The 24,310-nt window shown below is 44.0% G+C and overlaps 1 long non-coding RNA gene across 1 annotated transcript in view; it reads right to left on the bottom strand.

The window, feature by feature from the left end:
- Positions 1 to 671: 671 nt before the first annotated feature.
- LOC307226404 overlaps positions 672 to 24,310 on the bottom strand; it is a 39,831-nt gene continuing 16,192 nt past the window's right edge. Inside the window, exons 2-3 of the long non-coding RNA XR_013843375.1 lie at positions 17,225 to 17,479; positions 672 to 751 (exon numbers count right to left, since the gene is read on the bottom strand). This is a non-coding gene — a long non-coding RNA (uncharacterized lncRNA). The remainder of the gene's footprint in view (positions 752 to 17,224; positions 17,480 to 24,310) is intronic.

Genomic DNA, 24,310 nt, shown 5'->3' with positions numbered 1-24,310 from the left:
CTCATGGGACCCAGACAAACCTAGACAAATACTGACATACAAAGCAATACACCCCACCCTCTAAATAAAGCATTCATGCCAAGCAGTCCCTTTCACTCAGGAGGTGGGGGCTGGCATACAATATACGCCCAATAGCAGGGGTTCACATGGGGGCAGGAGGAACAGAATCCACCTTTCCCCAACTTTCTAACCGCCAGGCAATAATGCATCCTCTGTTTTCACACACACCCCAAAACAAAAGGACAGAACAGAAAACTCTTAGATGAACGAGGTGCCTCGTATAAATACCATTCACTGCCTTGGTTTCTCACCCGAGGGATCCAAAACTACCCCCAAGTAGCACTTCTGGTGCTCTGCTTCACTTCAAATGGATGAGCTGGGTTGCTACTAGCTGCACCCAAGGGAGACTCAACCAAAAAGGGTAACAAAGTGGGGCTGGAATGGACAGTTGCCAGGTGTGAGTGAGCTGGAAGCAGAGAGATGCTGCAAGATCTGAGAGAGAGATGCTTTGCTGTGTGCTGGCTCTAAAGATCTGTTGGGGCATTGATGCTGTGAGGCCCTCCATCTTATATTCGGGTTGTATATATGCACAAATAAACCCATATATCCTAAAGACACCACAGTTTCCACTGACCTTCCTTCCAAGTCTCCGATAAGCACTGGAACGCCTGGGTTGGAGTGATGTGTAACAATATTTGCAGCACATACTCAAAAGAGGTTTCAGATGCCTTCTGCAACATTCAGTCTCCAGCTGTAAAACATATGGAAAATAAGAAGAAGAAGAAGAAGAAGAAGAAGAAGAAGAAGAAGAAGAAGAAGAAGAAGAAGAAGCAGCAGCAGCAGCAGCAGCTCTGGGCAGCAGCTCTGGGCAGCTTCCAACAAAAGATTAAAAATACATTAAAACACCAGTCATTACAAACTTCCCTAAACAGGGCTGCTGCCTTCAGAGGTCTTCTAAAACTCAGATAGTTCTTTATTTCCTTGACATCTGATGAGATGGCGTTCCACAGGTGCCACTACCGAGAAGGCCCTCTGCCTGGTTCCCTTTAACTTGGCTTCTTGCAGGGAGGGAATCGCCAGAAGGCCCTTGGCACTGGACCTCAGTGTCCGGGCTGAACGATGGAGGTGGAGACTCTCCTTCAGGTACACTGGGCCGAGGCCGTTTAGGGCTTTAAAGGTCAGCACCAACACTTTGAATTGGGAGCCAATGTAGGTATTTCAAGACTGGTGTTGAGTCTAGTGGGACATTAAGAGGATAACACACCTGGATATGAAACTGGAGGTGAACCATTTTAGTGCCACATCGTAGGTTGGATGGGCACAAGGCCCAAATTCAAGCCAGTAAACTCCCACAGGGAGAGCAAGAGGAAATAAACCTGATAACAAAACTATGAGGAAGCTGCCGGTAGATATAAGGGGAATGAACTTCTCATCATCTTAAACCACGTTTGCTGGAGCAATAAGGACCAGCAGAGGCACTGTGATGAGGGTGGGGGAATAAACTTGGTTGCAATCTCTCCTATTTTATAAGAACAAACAACCGACAATATCTGTGCACATTCATTGAAAGGTGTGTTTCTTTAATTTTGGTAAACCAGCTTAATGCTATTATTAATAATAAAATTTCTACACCGCCTTCACCCAAGGTTCACGGGACAGTTTACAATATAAAAACACAAAAGTATCTAGTGTAGTAACAAACCAAACAATAACCCCACCCACCCACCCACCCACCCACAGTTTAAAAGCCATAGATAGTTTAATCAGCCAAAGACCTGGGAGGAGAAGAGCGTTTTTGCCTGAGACCTAAAAATCTGTTGGAAGTTGGAAGCCACTGCAGGAAAGTTCTGTTCGTGTGTTGCCACCCTGCAGACCTTTTGTGGAGGGTTGACACTAAGAAGGGCCTCAGAGGATGATTTCAGGGTCCGGGTCAGTTCATATGGGGAGAGGCAATCCTTGAGAAGGTATTGTGATCCTGAGCCTTTTAAGGCTTTCTAGATCAAAACCAACACTTTGAACTGGGCCAGGAAACTGACTGGCAGCCAAGTGCAGTTGGGCCGGGTTTGGCGTTGTATGTTCAAACTGGTGCCTCTGAATTCTGCACCAGGATTGACTTTCAAGGGGAACAAGAGCAATTTCCCCCCTTCACTTTAACTTCTCTTGAAGTTATGATTTGCTGAAGTCAGTATTGGAATTCACAGTAAACCTTTCAAAGAGGACACTGTTGAGTTCTGAAACTATCTTTCAGCCTGAATGAAGGCAGCTTCTGAATGGTAAAAGCTTTCAAACATTCCAGAAGAAATTTGCTGTGTTTTCAAACCCATTAGATTGCTAAACTACTTCTGGACAGCAAGGATAATGAGCTCATCTGCCATAATGAGCTTATAGATTTGTGCGTTAAAAAAATAAGCAAACCAGCAAATGCAAATGTATAAGTGAGCTATCCTAAAAACTTTGTTATAGAGTAGTCTATTGTCTCCCAAGGCAGATGGATGCCAACGAAGTAAATAACACACTGGATGGTATTCAACACTCGTTCTAATCATAATAGACCCACTGAAGCTAATGGACATGATCATCTTAGGTTCTTACATTTCAGTGGTCTGCTCTGAGGAGGCCTTAGTTGAATATAATCCAGTGTTCTCATTTGGAATATCTTTGAAAACATACTTCCATTAGATACACAAACATAAATGCTGATTTGATTAAAGATCATGTTCCTTTTGCATTTTATTTTCTTAAGATTTATGAAGGGAATTACTGGCTATTGTTCATTTGATGGAGAAGAAAAATTTAATAAGAAGTTATGAAAATAGACACATATTGTACTTTAAATTATATGGCTTGTTTCCTTGAAAGTTTCAAACACTACTCTTTTTAAAACGTACTATTTACAAATTGAAGAAAAATCACACAAAATCAGCAGGAATATCAACAGAGAAAATCTTAAATGTACAGTGATCAGTCAACATAGTCCTGCTTGATCTATGACTATATTCAGGTGTGCATTTCCAAACAGTCTATATTCAGAAACAGTGCATTTCTAATAGCAACACAGAAAGGACTCACACCAAACACAATTCACACATAATGTAGACTTTACTTTTGCTTTATCCGGCAAATAAACCGTCATTCCAGTGTACCTGACTCTAAAAATAATAGTGTTATTTCCATGGAGCTAATGTTGTTTATGAAGCAAGCTAGACCTCATCAAAATTCAGATGTATGAGGTCTAGAAGTTACAGGATACATCAAAATGTCTCCATTGTTGGAGCAATCCCAACCTCAGCCGTAAGGCAGCTAATGGACCTCAAGTAGCAGCCCTAAGTGCCATCCCATTGGTGGAGACAGAAGCACCATGATGGAACTGACATGCTGCACACCTGCAAAGTTCTTTCAACAGCAAAGCAGGGGGGATTGGGGTGGCAGAGATGCCACACCTAACACTCCTTTGTTTCCCCGATATGTCTGTAGAAATGATGAGACTCCTCCACACCATCTCTTGTGGCTGGTGTATTTAACTCCCTCCCATTGACTACCCATTTTTTTGGGGGGGGGAAAGGATGAACACATCCTGCAGAACTTTGCTGATAGCTACAACAGAGTGGTTTCACAATCAATACCTTTTCACAGGGAATTCTGGGAATCATTGCTCTCATGTGAAGAATAGGGATCTGCATCAACCTTAACAAATTACTGCTCCCAGATTTCTTTGGGGGAAGCCGAGACTGTTTACACAGGGGTCAGCAAACTTTTTCAGCAGGGGGCCGGTCCACTGTCCCTCAGACCTTGTGGGGGGCCGGACAATATTTGGGGGGAGGGGGCGGGGAATGAAAGAATTCCTATGCCCCAGAAATGCATTTTAATTAAAAGCACACATTCTACTCATGTAAAAACACCAGGCACGCCCCACAAATAACCCAGAGATGCATTTTAAATAAAAGGACACATTCTACTCATATAAAAACACACTGATTCCCGGACCATCCATGGGCTGGATTTAGAAGGCAATTGGGCCTTCTAAATTTAGTTTGCCTACCCATAGTTTAAAGTGATGGTGTAAATAATTAAACCCCCTGAAATCAATGGACTTTTCAATGGGTCTACTCTGAGTATGTTGTCCTTGATCCAGGAAATCCAGTTAACCAATCCATATTCATTTTCATTGGTGTGACTAACAAAATATTTTATCACAAAATAAAAATTGCCCCCAGCTAAATACTGACCCCCACAACAACAAAAATTTTAGGTGTGGGATCCTTCCAGAACCTAGTCCAGAGCCTTCCTTTGGCAAATTTGATGAAAACAGTTTAAGTGCGTGTTATCAGCAGCCAAAATATGGTGGCTTCAAATTTTGGAAACTCTCTCGTCCTCTTTCCCCACCCCCTCCACCAGAGCCTCCAAAAGTGCAATTTTGTTGAGGGTTTCCAATATTTAATCAAGTTAATTGCTTAAAAGATGAGTGGTTAATTGAGGTATATCAAATTTTATTATTTAACCGAATAGGTCATTATACTAATGATCAAATAAAACATAATAAGAAAATCCATTTAGAACTGGATTATTTCCTTCAGAGGCCACTCATGGCGCTGCTTGTGTTAAAATGAATGGGTCCAGTTAATATATTTAAAATCAATCTTATTTAATATCTGGAAGTGCCTAAGATGGACTAGGAACTGGACATTTTGAAAATGGCTCCGTACTTTTTAAATAAATAAATAAATAAATAAATAAATAAATAGGACAGATTATGATGGTGGTGGCTGCTTTTATTAAAAGCATCTATATACCATCCTCCATTAAAAGAAACCCTAGGGCAGTATGGAAAGAAAAAAATTATATATTGAAAAATACATTAATACTACATATTATAATGCATTTTAAAAAACCAGTTGCAACAATACAAATCCACCGTAGAAAAAACCAGGTCAATAAGAATAATTACTAACAATTATTGTTAGTAACAATACAAATCGGTAGGTGTTTGCATGAACAAGTAGATCTTCAAAACTTGTCATAATGATGATCAAAATGGTCCCTGCCTAACCTCCAGAGAAGTTATCCCAAAGCCTGGGTGCCATGGCGGAAAAGACCTGAGTCCTGGTTGATGCAAGACATACCTGTGCAAGGGGCAGTATAAGCAGGATGTATTGATCTGCAGGTATTGGTAAACAAGCACGTCTACAATGGGAGAATACATTGACTTGCAAATTACTTCTCAGCCCTAAGCTACTAAAGTGGTGTACAATAAAATAATATAAAATACAAAAACTACAGTCTCAAATCAACTAAAAACAATAAAACAAATGTTGGAGAAAAGCAAATACATTTCCTTCTTTTGAGCCTTTAGCTATTGCATGTGTTACTTTAAACCACACAAGCCCACTCTTTGTCTAGCAATCTAGCCAACACTTTGCTTGTAGCCCCTCTGTCTAAGTTGATCCCTAAAAGCTGAGCCATTTTGTTTTGTCTCGCCTAACATGATGAGAGAAGATGCCTGTTATTTCTCTCCTCTACTCATCCTATGAACAGTTCCTGCAAATAAAAATCTGCTCCTGCATGAATAAAGCCTTTGAACTTTCAATTCAAGTCATCCAAGCTGCATGCTCTCCTAACAACAATTTCTAGTCAATATTCCTTAAAATGACCGTGTCACACCAGGGAAATCGCTCTTGAAGAAAAATACATTTGGTAGCTGTCTAAATATCAAGACACTAGGCCTCATTTCAGCTGGTAACTGATTCCAGGGTGGGCCCAGGACCCAGCCAATGTTTGGCAAAAAGGGCTCCCTTGAACACTGAAATCAGCATGCAACCACTGAGAGATATTTCACACACTGCTTTCTGAGAGGTACACCTTAAAGAAATAAAGTGTCTCCCTCAGTGTGTCCAGTAGCACTGCCAGAAATATGTATTTGCAAACACGCCTGTTGTCCACTATGGTTTGCTGCAGCTCACTGGCAAGAGTAGAATCTGAGACAAACTAGGTTTGCTGCCATGTTTGCAGTGTGTGAAACGTAATCCTTATATAGTTTGTGCTTTTAAGATCCTTATAGTCAGTACAGTGGTACCTCAGGTTAAGTACTTAATTCATTCTGGAGATCCGTTCTTAACCTGAAACTGTTCTTAACCTGAAGCACCACTTTAGCTAATGTGGCCTCCAACTGCAACTGCATGATTTCTGTTCTCAACCTGAAGCAAAGTTCTTAACCCGAGGTACTATTTCTGGGTTAGGAGAGTCTGTAACCTGAAGCAAATGTTACCTGAAGCATATGTAACCCGAGGTACCACTGTATTCTTATCTTTAATAATTCTGGACTATTTCCTACATGGCACGGCCACATGTTGACACTTAAGCGTGCATTTTTCTTCTGCCTGCAAGCATCAGAAATTTCCAGCTGGTCAGTCCCCTCCTCCTATTTCCCCCTCTGGCCCTCTATCACTTGTTAGATTAGCTGGAGGACATGCCCTAGCAATGAAATCAGTTTTTAAACAAATGGCAGAACTTTGAACCTCAGGCTGAAGTTAAAGAATAACAGCAAGGGAAGTCGGATCAATGGCTAGCAAATATTAGTTGTGGCTGAGCCACGGACATGTAACTTTGAAAAATGTCAGCCCTTCTCCTTGATGTCGCTACAATCCATCACCTGTGCCATGCCCCCAAGGAAATCACATCTTTGAAGTTACGGAAGCCCCAACCCCTTAAAAGCAAAAGGCACGGTGAAAATATAGACGATTAGGCAGATATACAAAAGGGCAGACATTTTGGTCTACAGAAATAAAAACAGAAAGTGCTAAGAAACCCTATTGGTGGAGATCCTCAAACCCAGAGTCAAAAGGTGGCCCTTGAAGGCTTTCCATCTGGCCCTTGGGACTGTTACAGGCCAGACCCACTCTCCCCAGGATGCAGCCTTCAATGGTCCTGTTCCTCAGCCTCCACAAGTGCTTTTGCCTGGCTGGAATTTCAGCGTGAACTCTGATGCTTGCCTGGAGGGACAGATGTTGGTACAGCTTCTCTTCAGCTTCTGTGTGGCTGGTAGCTAGCCTGACTGTACTGTTATGTCCATTGCCGACAGCCGGCAGGTGTGCCCCGCTCTTGGGAATCACCGTAGTTCCCCACCACTGCCTTAGAAATTGACTGGTTCACACTAGTGCACCATTCCAGGTCTCATCAACCCCAGCCAGGATGATCCATCATCAGGGATGGTGGGAGATGGAGTCCCCAGACATCTGGAGGGGTGCAGGCTCCCCATCCATGTGTTATAGCCAACGCAGTGCCCTCCAGATGTTGTTGGACTCCCATCAGCCCCAGCTAGCATGGTCAGGGATGATGGGATATGTGGTCCAACAACATCTGGAGGGCACCACATTGGCTACCATATATTGTCCCCTGTATATTGACGGTGACAGTTGTTGGGAATCACAAGTGGGTCAAGTGCTGTTCTCCCTCACTGCAAGAAGCCAGGTTACAGGGAACCACACAGAAGGCCTTCTCGGTAGTGGCACCAGCCCCTGTGGAACGCCCTCCCACCAGATGTCAAAGAGAACAACTACCACCAGACTTTTAGAAGACATCTGAAGGCAGCCCTGGTTAGGGAAGCTGTTTAGGGAAGCTTTAATGTTTGATGCATTACTGTATTTTAATATTTTGTTGGAAGCCACCCAGAGTGGCTGGGGAAGCCCAGCCAGATAGGCAGGGTATAAATAAATTATTGTCGTCATTATTATTATTATTATTATTATTATTATTATTATTATTACACTGAGGTCCTCCCCATCAGCACACCTGCTTGGCCACTGTGATAACAAGATGCTGAACCAGCATCTATCTATCTATCAAGGCTCTTCTTGTGTCCTTACATTTGCCTCTTTCCCTTCCTCATCAAAGCCCATCTTTCCCTAGAATCCTTTGGAGCAACGCCTAGTCCTAATGCTCATGTTGTCACTGAGCCAAAGTGCATGTAATTTGAAATAACAACATACTCCTCCCCCTGCCTCCTCCCTTTCCCTGTGTTTCTTTTCAGATTGTAAGATGCTAGAGCCAGGGACCTATCAGACCTGTTCTTCGCAAAATGCCACGTCCACAGATACCTCAATGTAAATAATGATGATTAATGATTTATTATCTAGACAATATTTGCTATGCAGGGTAACAAAAACAAAAAGAGAAACTAGCCCTTGAGCATCCAATCTATTGCCTACAGCAGTCAGGATTAGGCTTCAGGCATCCATGTCAGAAAAACCGAGACAAGCGATGAGGTAGATTCAAAGCACTCAAATCAAGTAAATCTGTGTTAACTTCCTCTCATAAGAGAAGGGATGTGTGAATTGACTCTTTAAAAACCCCCAGAAGCCTAACATCTCCTTTGATTTTCCAAAAGATTGAAAGCAGATATTAACATTTCCCAGCTTATCTGTGTCTCCCAATCGCTATCTCCTTCCATATTCACTTTCACAGAGATGGACCAAACCTTTTCGCTCCCCAGCGCAGATAATCTTGATGTCGCCCCTCAGGAGTAAAACTGCAGCTAAATAATTTACCACTTCCTGCCTTTTGATTCCTAAAAATCTGTCTTCTAGGAGAGGCTGCCTCACCCTACAGCACACTCACTGTTCCGTTTTCTTTTTATTCCAACATCACATGTAAATGTGTATTTCTTTCCTCTCTATAAAAGCTCCTCACCTTCATCTTTCGTCTGCAGCAGCAGTTTACAGTCCAAGGGCAGCATTCCCTCATGGGGAATCTCCTGGGGGTCACAGTGTATTCTTTTAAAAACAGTACAGTGGTACCTCGGGTTAAGAACTTAATTCCTTCTGGAGGTTCGTTCTTAACCTGAAACGGTTCTTAACCTGAGGTACCACTTTAGCTAATGGGGCCTTCCGCTGCCACCATGCCGCCAGCACACAATTTCTGTTCTCATCCTGAGGTAAAGTTCTTAACCCAAGGTACTATTTCTGGGTTAGTGGAGTCTGTAACCTGAAGCGTCTGTAACCCGAGGTATCACTGTACTGTTCTGAGAATTGACTTTACTCTCTCCATCTTATGTTTACTGCTAACTCCTCTCCCTACATTGGCTCCCAGTACGTTTCCGAGCACAATTCAAAGTGTTGGTGCTGACCTTTAAAGCCCTAAACAGCCTCGGTCCAGTATACCTGAAGGAGCGTCTCCACCCCCATCGTTCTGCCCGGACGCTGAGGTCCAGCGCCGAGGGCCTTCTGGCGGTTCCCTCACTGCGAGAAGCAAAGCTACAGGGAACCAGGCAGAGGGCCTTCTCGGTAGTGGCGCCTGCCCTGTGGAACGCCCTCCCATCAGATGTCAAAGCGATAAATAACTACCTGACATTCAAAAGACATCTTTAGGCAGCCCTGTTCAGGGAAGTTTTAAATCTGTGATATTTTAGTGTATTTTTGGTTTTTATGGAAGCCGCCCAGAGTGGCTGGGGAAACCCAGCCAGATGGGCGGGGTACAAATAATAAATTATTATTATTATTATTATTATTATTATTATTATTATTATTATCCCTCCTTCTCATTCGCATTGGGAGGAAATCCTGCTCACTGGCACCAGAGGGGAGGCTGCTCTTGGGCTCCGATCCGGCTTGCAGGTTTCCCACAGGCATCCGGCTGGCCCCCGTGAGAGCAGGATGCTGGCCTAGATGGGCCACTGATCAGATTCAGCAAGCTCTTCTTCTGTCCTTAAGTGTGTGGCAATTCCCTCCCAATGCAAATGGCGGCTTCGGAGGAGAGGTTTCCTTCAGGACAGCTGCAGTGAAGGCACCTCTTACTGCTGATAATTATCACAACTGCCAGCTGATGGGGATCTTTATTTGCATTAAAGGGGGGGGCGGAATCCTGCATTTTAAATGTTACAGGGAACCAGGCAGAGGGCCTTCTCGGTAGTGGCACCCGCCCTGTGGAACGCCCTCCCACCAGATGTCAAAGAGAAGAACAACTACCAGACTTTTAGAAGACATCTGAAGGCAGCCCTGTTTAGGGAAGCTTTTAATGTTTAACAGGCCACTGTATTTTAATACTTTGTTGGAAGCTGCCCAGGGTGGCTGGGGAGACCCAGCCAGATGGGCGGGGTATAAATAATAAATAATAATAATAATGATAATAATAATAATAATAATAATAATAATAATAATAATAATAATAATAAAAAAATGCAAGCATGTACTTAACAGCAGTTCTGGATTTGCAACCAGTGGACCTTACTTTGAAAAAAGGCATGCATGGGAATGAAGTCTTGTAGCGGTAATGATAGGCATTAGCAAAACAGAAGCGCCTCTGCATTCAGCTCTAAGTGCATCTGACAAGTAACATTTACATCACAGCTAACACACCTTCTCTGGAATTAATGCCCATGGATTTGTGTTGGGGGGGTGCAAAATGACCAGGAAATTTTACATCTCCGTTGCAAGAGAGATCGGAGAAGTTACCTTGTCATACTGAGGCAGAACATGAGAGCTGCGACTCCCCATCGGGAATTAACAGCAAGTGCATCTGAAATAAATGAAAGGAAACATCTCTGTCCCCAGCGAAGCAACTCATCCAAAGCAATTTACTAACGCGGGAGGCGGAAGAGGGGCAGGCTGTCACTGGATTTGAAAAATAGCTGAGCAGCTTTGACAGCAGTGGCTGTTATTTTTGAAGATTGTGGTGGATGGTGATTCTGATCAGCCTTCATAATTTGTCGTATTTAATAAGAATCTAAGTATTTATCAGCGTGGCAGAATAATGAGGCTTTTATCACTTGTCTTGTCTTAGCTTAAGTGCAGTCTATCTAGGCACGCATGGGAGAGACAAAGAAAGAGAGAGAATTCTTCAACTAGAGACAGGTGATCTTTTTTTTTTCCAGAGGGTTGACGTTAGGGTGACAGGAATGAGTGTACAAACCACAGGAAGTGTGATTTTGGGGAATCGCAAGTGGGAAGAGAGCGGTTTCGTTCAGGTCCTGCGTGCAGGCTTCCCAGAAGCAAACTGTTTGGCCACAAAAAATTGGTTGGTGGCAGTGGCGTAGTGTGGGTTGTCAGCACCCGGGGCAAGGCAAGTAATTTGCGCCCCCTAACCCGCATGCCTAGCACCCCCCCCCTCCACAGTGGGCGACGACCCGGCGGCTCGGATTGGATTCGCACAGCCAGCACAGCAGTGAGAGAGAGTGAGTGAGCCAGGTAGGGGAAGAGAGCTGCGAGTGCGAACGCACCCCCCCCCCCAGATGTTGCACCCGGTGCGGCCGGGCCCCCCCCTGCACCCCCCACGCTACGCCACTGGTTGGTGGAGGGGAATGGATTGGACATGCCTGCCCCTACAACGCAGTTGCTGAAAGGGTATTCCGTTAAAGGAATCCAGGGGTTCACCATGCTTTTGTCTGCACCCCTGTAAAGGGGGATAGGGCCACGCAAGAGCCCCTGGGAAAATTTGGGGAGAGGTGAGGGTCTGGTACCCAGCTCCATCTACTCCCCATAATATGTTTTCTTTCACTGACTTCGCAGGCTTGTGGGTGTCAGTTCTGTCCCTGGGCGGGGACAGATAGTCGTAACCAATGCCTAAGAAACCACCCACATTGTTTGTATTTTAATAAAGTTGTGGCCAAAATTATGCCAAAAACCTTGAACAAAAATTATGGCGTGAAGTGTGGATTTATTTAGGGGTGGCTTGGGGACCTCGGCATGCAGTCACAAGTGGGAAGAGAGCTGTTTCGTTCTGGTCCTGCGTGTAGGCTTCCGAGAGGCAAACTGTTTGGCCACTGCGTGAACAGGATGCTGAACTAAGTGGCTTTTGGTCTGATCCCGGAGAGCTTTTCTTAAATTCTTTTTCTACTTTCAGCTCTCCTAAAAGCTCCAGTGAATGGATCCAGCCAGGGGCAGATGTGAGGGAAGGAAGCTTGTATCCACACAGACCAGTATTGTAATGGGCCACATTGTAAGCTTTTGCATATAATCTCAGCTTACTGAGAATCATCCTTTGGGATGGAGAATCAAGAGGGCTGAAGTCACTCCCTCCAGATGTGTTGCGGGCCTGATTACTTCAAGGAGGACCCAGAAGAAATGGCGGCTATATTCAACATAGCACTAAGTATCTCTTTATGCCGTGTAATGTCATTTTGGACTCACAGCTGTCCATGGAGGCGCAGGTTAATTCTGTGTCCAGGGCGGCTGTCTACCAGCTCCACCTGGTACGCAGGCTGAGACCCTACCTGCCCATGGATTGTCTCGCCAGAGTGGTGCATGCTCTAGTTATCTCCCGCTTGGACTACTGCAATGCGCTCTACGTGGGGCTACCTTTGAAGGTGACCCAGAAACAATTAATCCAGAATGCAGCAGCTAGACTGGTGATTGGAAGTGGCTGCCGAGACCACATAACACTGGTCCTGAGAGATCTGCATTGGCTCCCAGTATGTTTCCGAGCACAATTCAAAGTGTTGGTGCTGACCTTTAAAGCCCTAAACGGCCTCGGTCCTGTATATCTGAAGGAGCGTCTCCACCCTTATCGTTCAGCCCGGACACTGAGATCCAGCGCTGAGGGCCTTCTGGCTGTTCCCTCATTGTGAGGTTACAGGGAACCAGACAGAGGGCCTTCTCGGTAGTGGCACCCACCCTGTGGAATGCCCTCCCTTCAGATGTGAAGGAAATAAGCAGCTATCTTATCTTTAAAAGACATCTGAAGGCAGCCCTGTTTAGGGAAGTTTTTAATATTTAATGCTGTATTGTTTTTAACACTTGATTGGGAGCCGCCCAGAGTGGCTGGGGAAACTCAGTCAGATGGGCGGGGTATAAATAAATTATTATTATTATTATTATTATTATTATTATTATTATTATTATTATGTCTTCTGCTTGTACAATGCGACTCCTCCTGCTTTCCTGTCCCCGTGCACCCCCAAACTCTGTCCCTCAGCCCTTCAGAGCAGATTAGTGATGGTGCATAGCACTGCTGAGTGTGGTTGATGAGGGAAAGTCCCATTGTGGAAGTGGAAGCCATTCTGCTCATGGATTTCCCTGGATTCCTAAATACCTGATGCCTGCACCCAGGAATCGAAATATTACTTTAGCCTAGTGCAGTGCCCCAATGTCCCAGCATTCAAAGCTCTAGAATCGAAGCCGTTTTCTCACCCTAGGTGGCCAATGACCCAGTTTCCTCCTAGGAATTTACAGCTATCCCCTCCAATGCCTGGAAAAGCTCAAAAGCCAGTTCAAGGAGATAGCCTCAAGTGACTAAGAAATATTATATAAATTATATTTATGTAAGTCTTATATAAATAAAAGCTCTTATATAAAAGTATTAATAATAGAGGGGCTCGTTTTGCCGGCCAGTCCTGGTTTATTTGTTGGGCTGTTGTCGTTGGTTTAAAAAAAAAAACACCAAAAAAATTAATAAACAATTGAGTTTCGTGGACTCTTAACACACTTCTCTTTGTGGCCTACTTGCAGCCTGCTGAGACCTCATTTTTATGCAATAGATCCAGGCGAGGCTCTGATATATAACCCACTGTGAAGGAAGAGCCTCAGGACATGAAGGACTAAACACACACTTACTGGAAATGCCTTCCCTTTTGACCAGTTGGACACATGTGGTAAGCAGGTCGATTTGGGGTAACCCAGTACCAGGCAGTAATTTGTGTGTGCGTGTATGTATCTGTTTGTGTTACATGTTGCCTGCACTTTCGGTCTCTGTTTGAATAGGATTGTTTGGACAGCGCTGTCACAAAGGGCTGGAGTCTGATGAACGAGGGGTCACACTGTCCAGCCAACCCGTTATTTCGGGCCCTGGCATGATCTGGCCCACCGCTATCAGTCCCAAGCAAATAAAAGGGATTTCTTCATCTCTCTTTCATCACAGGGCATCAGCAACATTCGGAATAGTTGTGCAATTAGATGCTCCAGAAATCTAACAGGGATAATGGGGAACATTCAACTTGTGGTTTTATCTTCTTCACAGAACATTTGTTGAGGTTGTGTGGGGGCACCAGCAGATGGGTGGGATTGCTAACCATCCACAATCCTGTCTGCTCGGTCCTGAGATCCTAGTTCTGCACTGCACCATTCCATCAAATGCAGCCTTCTCAAATGTGAGAAGGAGTTAGTGACGTGACTCTTTCTCTCCTAATTGCTACCCTCCTTTTGGGCTGTGAGATGACTGAATGGGAGATAGACCTATCCACTTGCAACCCAGAGCAGAAAAATGTGCTTGCCACGTTTCTCAATGTCACAGCCCCATGTGGATGAAGCCCCTGCCCCACAAATCATTTATTTTAGAAGCTTCCACAATGAGGGGAGGGATAGCAATGTTGGAATTTAGCTCTGAATATCAACATGGGACCTTTTCCGTTCGGATGACATTTTAATGCAAACCTGCATTAAAAACTCCATGGTTCTCCAAGTGAATAATGTGCACAAAAATGTGTGCACTGCTGAAAATAATGTACCAAGATGCATTAAATTGGAGGGAATCGCTTGGCAAAATTGTGTATAAAATTGCATAAAAATGTAAATATTAGAAATGCACGCTAAAGTGTTGATTGGTTTTGATGGGATTCCCCCCCCCCCAATCTTCAGTTGATGTGGAAATGTGGAGAACTGGACTGATGCTTGGGAACATTGACAACTGAAAGAAGCCAAAGGTGACACATTCATTCATCCCACGCCTTGAAAACCCTGCATTCACACAAATTCCCCATTATATGAGCCTTTGGTTTCAGGCCACATTGGCAGTTCTGAGTGTGTTTTCCCTTGGTTTTGAGTCAAGACTTGCTACTTCATCCTGAGATGTGCACTACAATCCAATGCATGTCTGCTAAGAAGGAATTCCCATTGTGCTCAATAAAAGGTAAAGGTAAAGGTACCCCTGCCCATCAGGGCCACTCTTGCCAGACTCTAGGGTTGTGCGCTCATCTCACTCTATAGGCCGGGAGCCAGCGCTGTCCGCAGACACTTCCGGGTCACGTGGCCAGCGTGACAAGCTGCATCTGGTGAGCCAGCGCACGGGGGTGCTTTCGAACTGCTAGGTTGGCAGGCGCTGGGACCGAGCAACGGGAGCGCACCCCGCCGTGGGGATTCGAACCGCCAACCATGCGATCGGCAGGTCCTAGGCGCTGAGGTTTTACCCACAGAGCCAACCGCGTTCCCCATTGTGCTCAATAGGACCCACTTTTTTATACAGGTGTTTAGGCTGCAACCCTAAACCCACTTAAAGGTAAAGGTAAAGGTACCCCTGACCGTTAGGTCCAGTCGTGGCCGACTCTGGGGTTGCGGCGCTCATCTCGCTTTATTGGCCGAGGGAGCCGGTGTACAGCTTCCGGGTCATGTGGCCAGCATGACTAAGCCGCTTCTGGCGAACAAGAGTAGTGCACGGAAACGCCGTTTACCTTCCTGCTGGAGCGGTACCTATTTATCTACTTGCATTTTGACATGCTTTCAAACTGCTAGGTTGTCAGGAACAGGGACTGAGCAACAGGAGCTCACCCTGTCGCGGGGATTAAAACCGCCGACCTTCTGATCGGCAAGTCCTAGGCTCTGTGGTTTAACCCACAGCGCAACCCATTTACAAGGGTGCAAATGGCAATATTATTATTGATGTGTTTGCCACCCTGATAATAATGATAATCATGAATGAATGAACGAACACAGTGGAATTTACTTCTAAGTAACATGCCATTGGGCTGAACGATTCATTCCCTAGTCATAACTCAGATAATGCCCTTGATTCAAGTGCCAACATATAGAATAAAAAATGAATGATCTCATGCAAGAGAGATTTCAAACAAGCCTGAATGGTAATGGCTTGTAGCTGGATAATTAACAAAAGCAGCACATGAAGGCTCTTGAAAGTAGTTGCAATTTTATTTTATTTTTTTACAACAAAAAAAATTGAGACGAGAATCTAAATTACTTCTGCCAGCCTGTCAGGCTTTCTGAGGGGAAAAATACCCTACTTAATAATAAAAGCTTAAGTGAGAAATGATAGATGCTTTTGATTACGAGGGGAAAGCAGCAGCAGCAGAGTTAATGCCGTGCTCTTCTCTGAACCTTAAGCGACCATTTTCTGTGAGTCATCAAGCTGGCAGATAAATTAGTAAAACTCCTTGAGAGAGACAGCCTCATCAATCGGAGTTTGCTACTCTTGCCTAGTTTTATATTGCGGTACAGATTAAGCAGCTGAAATGTCTCCGTCTGTATACAATGAGGAATGAAAGGCCTGATCATTTTGTTCTTGAAAAGTGTAAAGGGGGGGGGGCGGGCGGGCGGACACCAAAGAAAAATGGTTCAAGCCAGCAGGGAACAAAGAGACGAATGTCAGAGGAGACAGAATGCCAAAGGAAGCGAGAACGAAGCAAGCATAAGATAACTGTACTCTGTTATACCTGGGAGTGCCTCTGAAGGCAGTTTGGAAACAAGTGGCAAGATTGGGATATGGCTGCTAGGAGGCTGTTACACTGGGCGTCACGCTGATCACATTGTGCCAGTCCTTTGCCAGCTTGCCCTGGCTCCCAGCCTGCTTCCAGGCCCAGTTCAGAGCGCTGGATTTGACCTTAATGACTCTTGTGGCTGTGCGTCAGAGTACCTGAAGGATTGTGTTGTGTTCACATGCACCTGCTCACACTTTGGAATCAACCCTGGAGAAACTCCTCTGGGCTTCCCTGCCAACTGAGGAAGGGCAGCAAGTTATGGGTGGCAGGTCCTTCTTCGTGGTGGCACCCTGGATTTGGAACGCTTAGGGAAGCTTGCCTGGCATTTCTTTCCAGCACCAGGTGAAGGCTTCTCCCCTCCAAAACCTTTAAACTCATTCCTAGTCTCAGCGTGTGTGAACATTTTCTGCTTTTTGTTTACTTTTCTATATTTAGTTATTCTAAACTTAAATAACAATAGCTTTGATTCCACAAGGTGTTTTTGTGGCCACTTGAACTATTTTTTGGTGTGGCTGAGAGAGCAGAACAATGCATCGTTATTTCCAGAGCACTTAACGTGTACTAGGCATGAAAATGTGAAAACAATTCATACCAAATCCTTGACCACACTTACTGATAAAGTTTGAGACAATAGGCATCAGAAAGGGAACAGAAAGAGACTATGTCAGTGTTGAGCAGAAGGGAATAAAACCAGAACGAAGAAAAGCTGCAAACCAATTACAATCCTATGTGCGTTCCCTCAGAAAGAAGCCCCGTTGAAAGAGAACCCTGAAGGTCAACAGGAATCTATCCCACAGTCCCGAAACCGTGGTCTACCTGCTAGCAAGTCAGGACGTCAAGTCTGGGGTCATTCCATGTTTCCGAAATCCAAACCGAACACTTGCAGAGATCCTGGAGTCTTGCAGAGACCTCAGCTCAGCTTCCCTTTTGCACTTGATTGCAGCATCTGGGCTTGATGAGGCCTGTGACCCTCACCTGTCCTGAGCCTACTGTAGCTGAGCAATCATACACCTTCTCCCAGAGCTAGCAAGCCCCACCTGGCCAGCTAGGAACTGGGCTGTAGACCCTTGCCTAACGTGACAAACAAAGAAAAGAAAATCAAGACATACAAATTGAAAACAAAGCAGTTTAACAACAACAATATAATTTATTATTTGTACCCTGCCCATCTGGCTGGGCTTCCCCAGCCACACTGGGCGGCTTCCAACAAAGATTAAAAATACATTAAAATGTCACACATTAAAAACTTCCCTGAACAGGGCTGCCTTCAGATGTCTTCTAAATGTCCGGTAGTTGTGTATCTCTTTGACATCTGATGGGAGGGTGTTCCACAGGGCGGGCATATTGTAAGTAATATTTATTATAAATAATATAACTTATTATTTTAAAAAATTAAAAACACACTACAGTGTCCCCATCTTCAAGAGGCAGGATGACTGCCGCTGGCTCAGAGGGATTCCTCGACATCAAAATGGATGCAATTTCCCTGAGGGAAGGAAGTTTAGGAACCACAGGACAAAGGCAATTTAATTCATCTAGGCACAAGACAGACACGTTACTGCCTCTCCTCACCAGCTGACAAATGGGTTTATCTGCTGGACATTAAGGTACTTCAGACGGGTAGATTATTTTTCTTCTCAAAAAGAACAGCGGGGCTTCTTTCTGAGGGAACACACACAGGATTGTAATTGGTTTGCAGCTTTTCTTCGTTCCGGTTTTATTCCCTTCTCCTCAACTCTGACATAGTCTCTTTCTGTTCCCTCTCTGACGCCTACTGTCTCAAACTTTATTAGTGTGGTCAGGGATTTGGTATGAATTGTCTTCACATTTTCATGCCTAGTGCACGTTAAGTGCTCTGGAAATAATGATGCATTGTTATGCTCTCTCAGCCACACGAAAAGATAGTTCAGGATTTTTATGCCTTTAGCAGTTTAAAGGCTTCTTCCATATGATATAATAGGAAGCCAAGATTATAGGTGATGCAGCCTGTACTGTACTAGGTGTGATGTTCACAGGTCCCTGAAGCCACAATTATAGATGGTACAGCCTGTACACAATAAAAAAATAACTGGTCCCTAAGCCTTGTTATTCATGACTATCATAAGTTCATTTCCTTTCAATGAGTCTTGTCAAAATAACTTTAGTTAACTGGGACATCAAGAAGAAAAAAGTCTATGCAACCTCGTACACGAAACAGTGTCCCTATTTTCCAGGGACAGCCCCAGATATACAGAAGCCATCCCAGTTTCTGATTTGATCCCAGAAAGTCCCGATTTTCCTTAGAATGTCCCTATCTTCATTGGAGAAATGTTGGAGGGTATGGACTTATGTGACCTCCAAGCCAAGGAGATAAGTAACTATACAGTCTTTAGAAGACATCTGAAGACAGCCCTGTATAGGGAAGTTTTTTAATGTTTCATTATGTTTTTATATATGTTGGAAGCTGCCTAGAGTGCCTGCGACAACCCAGTCAGACAGATGGGGTATTAATAATAATAATAATAATAATAATAATAATAATGGAATAGAACATCCCTATTGTTATGTACTGAGTTGAATAGGATCCAAAATGCAGCAGTCTGATTGGTCCTAGAACAAAAGGATCCAGAATGCAGCAGTCTGATTGGTCCACAGGAGCCACCCAATCCAACTCCAGGTGGAAGTGAATCCGCAACCTGATTGGCCTACAGGAGAATCCTGGAATTAGCCAATCATGTGGGGCCCATTGTGTAAATAATGTATATAAAGCAGACATTTCGGGGGAATTGGCATTCCTCACTACTATGAGCTGAATAAAGAGCATGAAATCCATACTCGACTCCCGAGTATACTTCACCTATTTTCATCAGACAAATGTTGATGGGCATACTGTGTTTCTCCAGATGTTGTTGGACTGGAACTCCTATCATCCATAATCACTGGCCATGCTGACTTGGACTGATAGGAGTTGGAGTCCAACAACATCTGCAGAAACACAGCATACCTCTGGCTTAGTGTCTGGGAAAAATTAGCTCCACTGCAGAGCCAATTCCAGTCCTTTCATCTATGACAGAGAGGATATCTGAGCAAAGCGCAGAGTCCCTCTCCAATAATCAGAGCTGTAAGACCAGGCAACCAGGCTGGAGAAAACTCAAAGGAAGCTTTTCTCCACATGTCCTCTAAAGCAGGAATGGAGAAATCTGTTCATTTTTGTTTCTCTCCATTGCTCATTTTCCCAGTCAGTTCACCACAGATCCATGATTTTGTGATTTTTAATTTTTTTTAAAGTCCTCATGAAAAGTCATCAGCATTTAAGTGTGCAGTATACCTGAAGGAGTGTCTCCATCCCCTTCATCCAGCCCAGATACCGAGGTCCAGCTCTGAGGACCTTCTGGCAGTTCCCTCACAGCCAGAAGTGAAGTTACAGGGAACCAGGCCTTCTCAATAGTGGTGCCTGCCCCGTGTAACATCCTCTAACTTGTAGAAAACAACATCTGAAGGCAGCCCTGTATAGGGAAGTTTTTAATGCTTGATGTTTTATGGTGTTTTTATATTTTGCTGGAAGCCGCCCTGAGAGGCTGGGGCAATACAAATGGGTGGCAAATAAATAATAAAGCAGTAGTTAGTCTCCTAATACACACATTTTTGCAAGCAATTTCTCCTGAATATAATGAATTGGTGTATCTTCATAGAATCATAGAGTTGGAAGAGACCACAAGGGCCATCGAGTCCAACCCCCTGCCAAGCTAATTCAGTTACTTTCACTCTATTTGTGGTCCATAAATACTGGTTGCGTGTCGAAGACCCCCAAGACACCCCCGAATAAAAACACGGTTCAAAGATCATTTTTGTTTTGGTTTTTGGCATAATTTAGGCCACAACTTTATTGAATTACAGTATGTGAGTGGTTGCTTAGGCATTGGTTAACAACTGTCTGTTCCCACTTGGAGGTAGGAACAGAACTGACAACCGCACCCCTGCGGAAGTCAGTAAGGGTAAACAATTTTGGGGAGAGATTAAAGGTGGGCGCCAGGCTCTCACCTCTCCCCAAATGCTCCCAGGGGCTCTTGCGTGGCCCTAGCCCTTTGCCTGGGAGTTAGACAAAAGCATGGCAAGCCCCTGGATTCTTTTAACGGAATACCCTTGCAGCAGCAGCATTGGAGGGGCAGGAACAGCCAACCACATCCCCTCCACCAACCAAAAATTAACCAATGCCTAACTGCAACCTTACAAGTTGTGCCGATTTGCTATGCAGTAGGCAAAACCCAAATGGCACCAGCCAATCAACCAAATGGTAAAATTCCTACCAGGCCCCCACCCCAAAGCAGATGACCCCATGACAGGCATAGCAAGGTCAGCACAAACAAACCCTAAATAAAGGGAGGGTGGGCGGGTAATCTGATGTGCGCAGCGAAAAGAGGAAGCTCAATGCTGCACATAGGGAACATATATAGGGCCCCCATCAATCAAATAAAATTGCAACAATAACTTTTCCCCAGCAACAATGAAAGGTGTCCAATCAAATTCATGGCCATCCAAACAAACCTGCCCAGCAACAGGGGGTATCGTGGTTGCTCCCACCACAACACGTGTTCTCCATGAAGGAGAAGCCGCTTTGCTGGAAACCATAGAAGTGGAGATTGTTGTTGTGCTCAGATCTTGCTTATGAACTTCCCATAGGCATCTGGTGGGCTACTGTGAAAATGGGGTGCAGGACCAGATGGGCCACTGGCCTGGTCCAGCAGAACCTTCTAATATTTTGTTATGGTCTAGCAGAACCTTCTTATATTCTTTTAATCACATGCAACTAAGCACAACCCACGCCATATTAGGGTCAATGTCTCTGGTGGGCCTGTGGCAGAGATGGGTAAGTCACCCTATTCTCAGTCCACATCCGTTTTCAACTTGTTCTTTGTTCCTCAAAATCTTGCTTCCTGCATTTCAAAAACCAGTTGGCGCAATGGAAAATCCCGACTCTCTTGGTTTATGTTTGTTGAATGGGGTTTAAGAATAACCACCTCTTATCTGTGGAAGGGTTGATAACTAAGCATACGTTTGAAAGATTCCTTTCACCCTTGAAAGCCCATGATGATACTTCAGCATCACTCTTTGTGACCTTTCTCTTCTGATTCATTCAATACCACCAGAAACCCATCAGGCAGAAGTTTTGGCTTAGCTTAGTATCCAAGATTCTATATGTGGTCAGTTCTGACCCCCTTCCTTTCCTGAGTCATGTGCATTCACATGTGAGTCCAAGCATTGGCCAGACGACTGAGAGGTAGTGGCTGCTGGCAAGCAGGCAAGTGAATTCATGGAATCTGGACTATTGTTTCAAAATTACTTGGCATGACCTTCCAAAGAACTGGGTCAAGCTGGGAACACATGACTTTTGCAACCCTAAATTTCGGGTTGGCAGCTGCATGCGATGTGGGGAATCCATACCCTTTGCAAAATTTTCATTGCACAAGTCTTCAAAAGTCTCATCTGTAGCAACAAGGTGGGCAAGCGACCAAAGGCGAGATGCTGTATCACCGTGAACTCACACAGGGCAATTATTAACAAGGAAAATAAAGGGCACAGAACAAAAAGATCACCAGAGACAAATCACCCAAACGAGGGTAAGTGTAAGTTAGGGATGCATCCACTCCAAATAAACCCCTGGTTTCAATTCTGCTTCAAAAGTAGCACATTTGTTGCTGGTGAACAAGCTATTGCAAAGAAAAAAGCCATAAATTATTTGTATTATATTGATGCTGCTCAACATCTCTTCTTCCCCTGGTCTGTTGTTGCTTCTCTGCTATTTTTGTTCTTTGCTCTCAGTTCCTCAGCTGTTTCAAATCTATTTGGCTGCATAACTCTGTTAGGCTGCATTCACAAGACAGATTATTCCACTTTCCTGATGTTTCCCTATCTGTTAATTTCTGCATTGTATGTGTGCTTTCATGGGACATAAAGGCCACTTCTGAAAATACAGCAGACTAGACAACAAGCTTAGCACTCATCTCTGTGTTATTTCCTTCCAGGAAAAAAAATCTGTTTGCAAATAACACAATTGTCAGGAAACAAATAATAAGCTGCCCTATGAATGCTAAAGACATAGAAAAACCCAATCATTAAAAACACTTAAATATGAATAGAATTAAAACTATATACATATATAAAATCTGCTTAAAACATAGATAATTACAATAAAAACAGCACGGCACCAGCCCTTTCATCAAAAGCAGTCAGTTCCCCAAAGCCTGCTGGTTTAGATGAACATAACCCACAGTAATGAAATTATTATTTATTAAATTTGTATACTGCCCTTCATCTGTAGATCTCAGGATTTGCTACAGTGTTATCTTTTCTGAGTAACGAAGAACTCAGATAACATTGAAATTCATAAACCCTAGTCAGTCTTGACCACTACTCTGTGTGGTGCTAGAATTGACTGTGACACCATTTTAATGCCAGCCACTGGCTGCAGAGCTGTATTGCATTTGAAGGAAGTCCCATTTGACTCAGTAGGGTGTGTACTCAAGTAAAGGTGCCTAAGTTTGGGCTGCACATCCCATTCCAACCATGAAATGGGGATACTGTTGTGACTAACATCCATGGATTTCAGTTGGAATTTGAGCCTGGTCTTCACAAACAGCCCTTGGGATGGAAAAGACTGGTTTCTTGATACTATCATTCCAGACTGTAAGTGAAGGCTCAAATGGAAGCTCACTGGACGTAGCACTCCAAGCACATTTAGTAAATGAGTTATTTACAATAACTCTTTCCCCTATGTGCTTGCTTACTATATGGAGAGTTTTTTTTTATATGGAGGAGTTTTCAGTCATATTTGCCCCTACCTGCAGTCTAACTGGTGTGGTCCAGAAAACAGTTTTACTGTCTCATCTGCTGTGTTACAGAACAAGGCCTCTGGGATTATCCCTGCCTTGTACAGTGGGACTTCGAGTTACATACGCTTCAGGTTACATACGCTTCAGGTTACACACTCTGCTAACCCAGAAATAGTGCTTCAGGTTGTTGGCTATTTGCAGTATGGTAGCGCTGCAGAGAGCTTGCTGGGGAGACCATGCATTAAAAAGAAAGGGAGTCAAAAATAACTTAAACAAGGTTTTAATTACAAAAACAAAAACTCCTTATACGCTAAATACATCAACAACAAACCAGACCCAACCACCAACCCATCCCCCAGGGTAATGGGAGAGCTAGGTGCTGCTCCTTATATACTACAACCAAATGCTGACACACCTTAATCAGTACAACTCAGCAACACCTGCTATGTTTCACAGCTGTAAAGCTGGGTCTCGTTATTTTGCTCTGGCCCTTGCTCTGGCCCCTTAAAGACATACACATTGGGTGGAACAATGATGAACCTTTACATTTAAAGAAACCATTCAACATTTCCCCTGCGGTTCATCATTGTGGAACAAAAACATAAAGCATACTTTGTACATGTCTTTCATGCGTAACCTTTGGAAGTGCTTTTGTAAAAATGTCCGCAATTTGATTGTTACCTGGAACATATTCAAATACAATCATTTCATCAGCAATTAGTTTCTTTACAAACTGCAAACGTAATCTCAAGACTCTAGTGCGCTGCGTATTGGTCTCTGAACACAGGATAGCGAGTCCGCTCTGGGAATCAAGGTAAACTTTTACTGGTAGTGTTACTTGCATCTGTAGGTCTGCAAATACTTGCAGATACCATTCTACATCACGAGTAGCCTGAACGCATGCACATAATTCACTCTCTGTTGTGGAGAGACATAATGGTTTGTGCCTGGGACTTCCATTCAAATGGACAACCGTTATAAGAAAACACCATACCAGACACACCCCTGCAATTATTTTGTTCCACTGCATGAGATGCATCGCAGAAAATTTCAAAACCTTTGTCAATACTTGACGTAAACTGCAACCTATAAT

The sequence above is a fragment of the Podarcis cretensis genome (assembly GCF_951804945.1).
Source record: "Podarcis cretensis genome assembly, chromosome: 11".
NCBI classification, from domain to species: Eukaryota; Metazoa; Chordata; class Lepidosauria; order Squamata; family Lacertidae; genus Podarcis; species Podarcis cretensis.
Note: the sequence above shows the minus strand (reverse complement) of the source record. Positions and strands in the feature narration are given on the sequence as shown.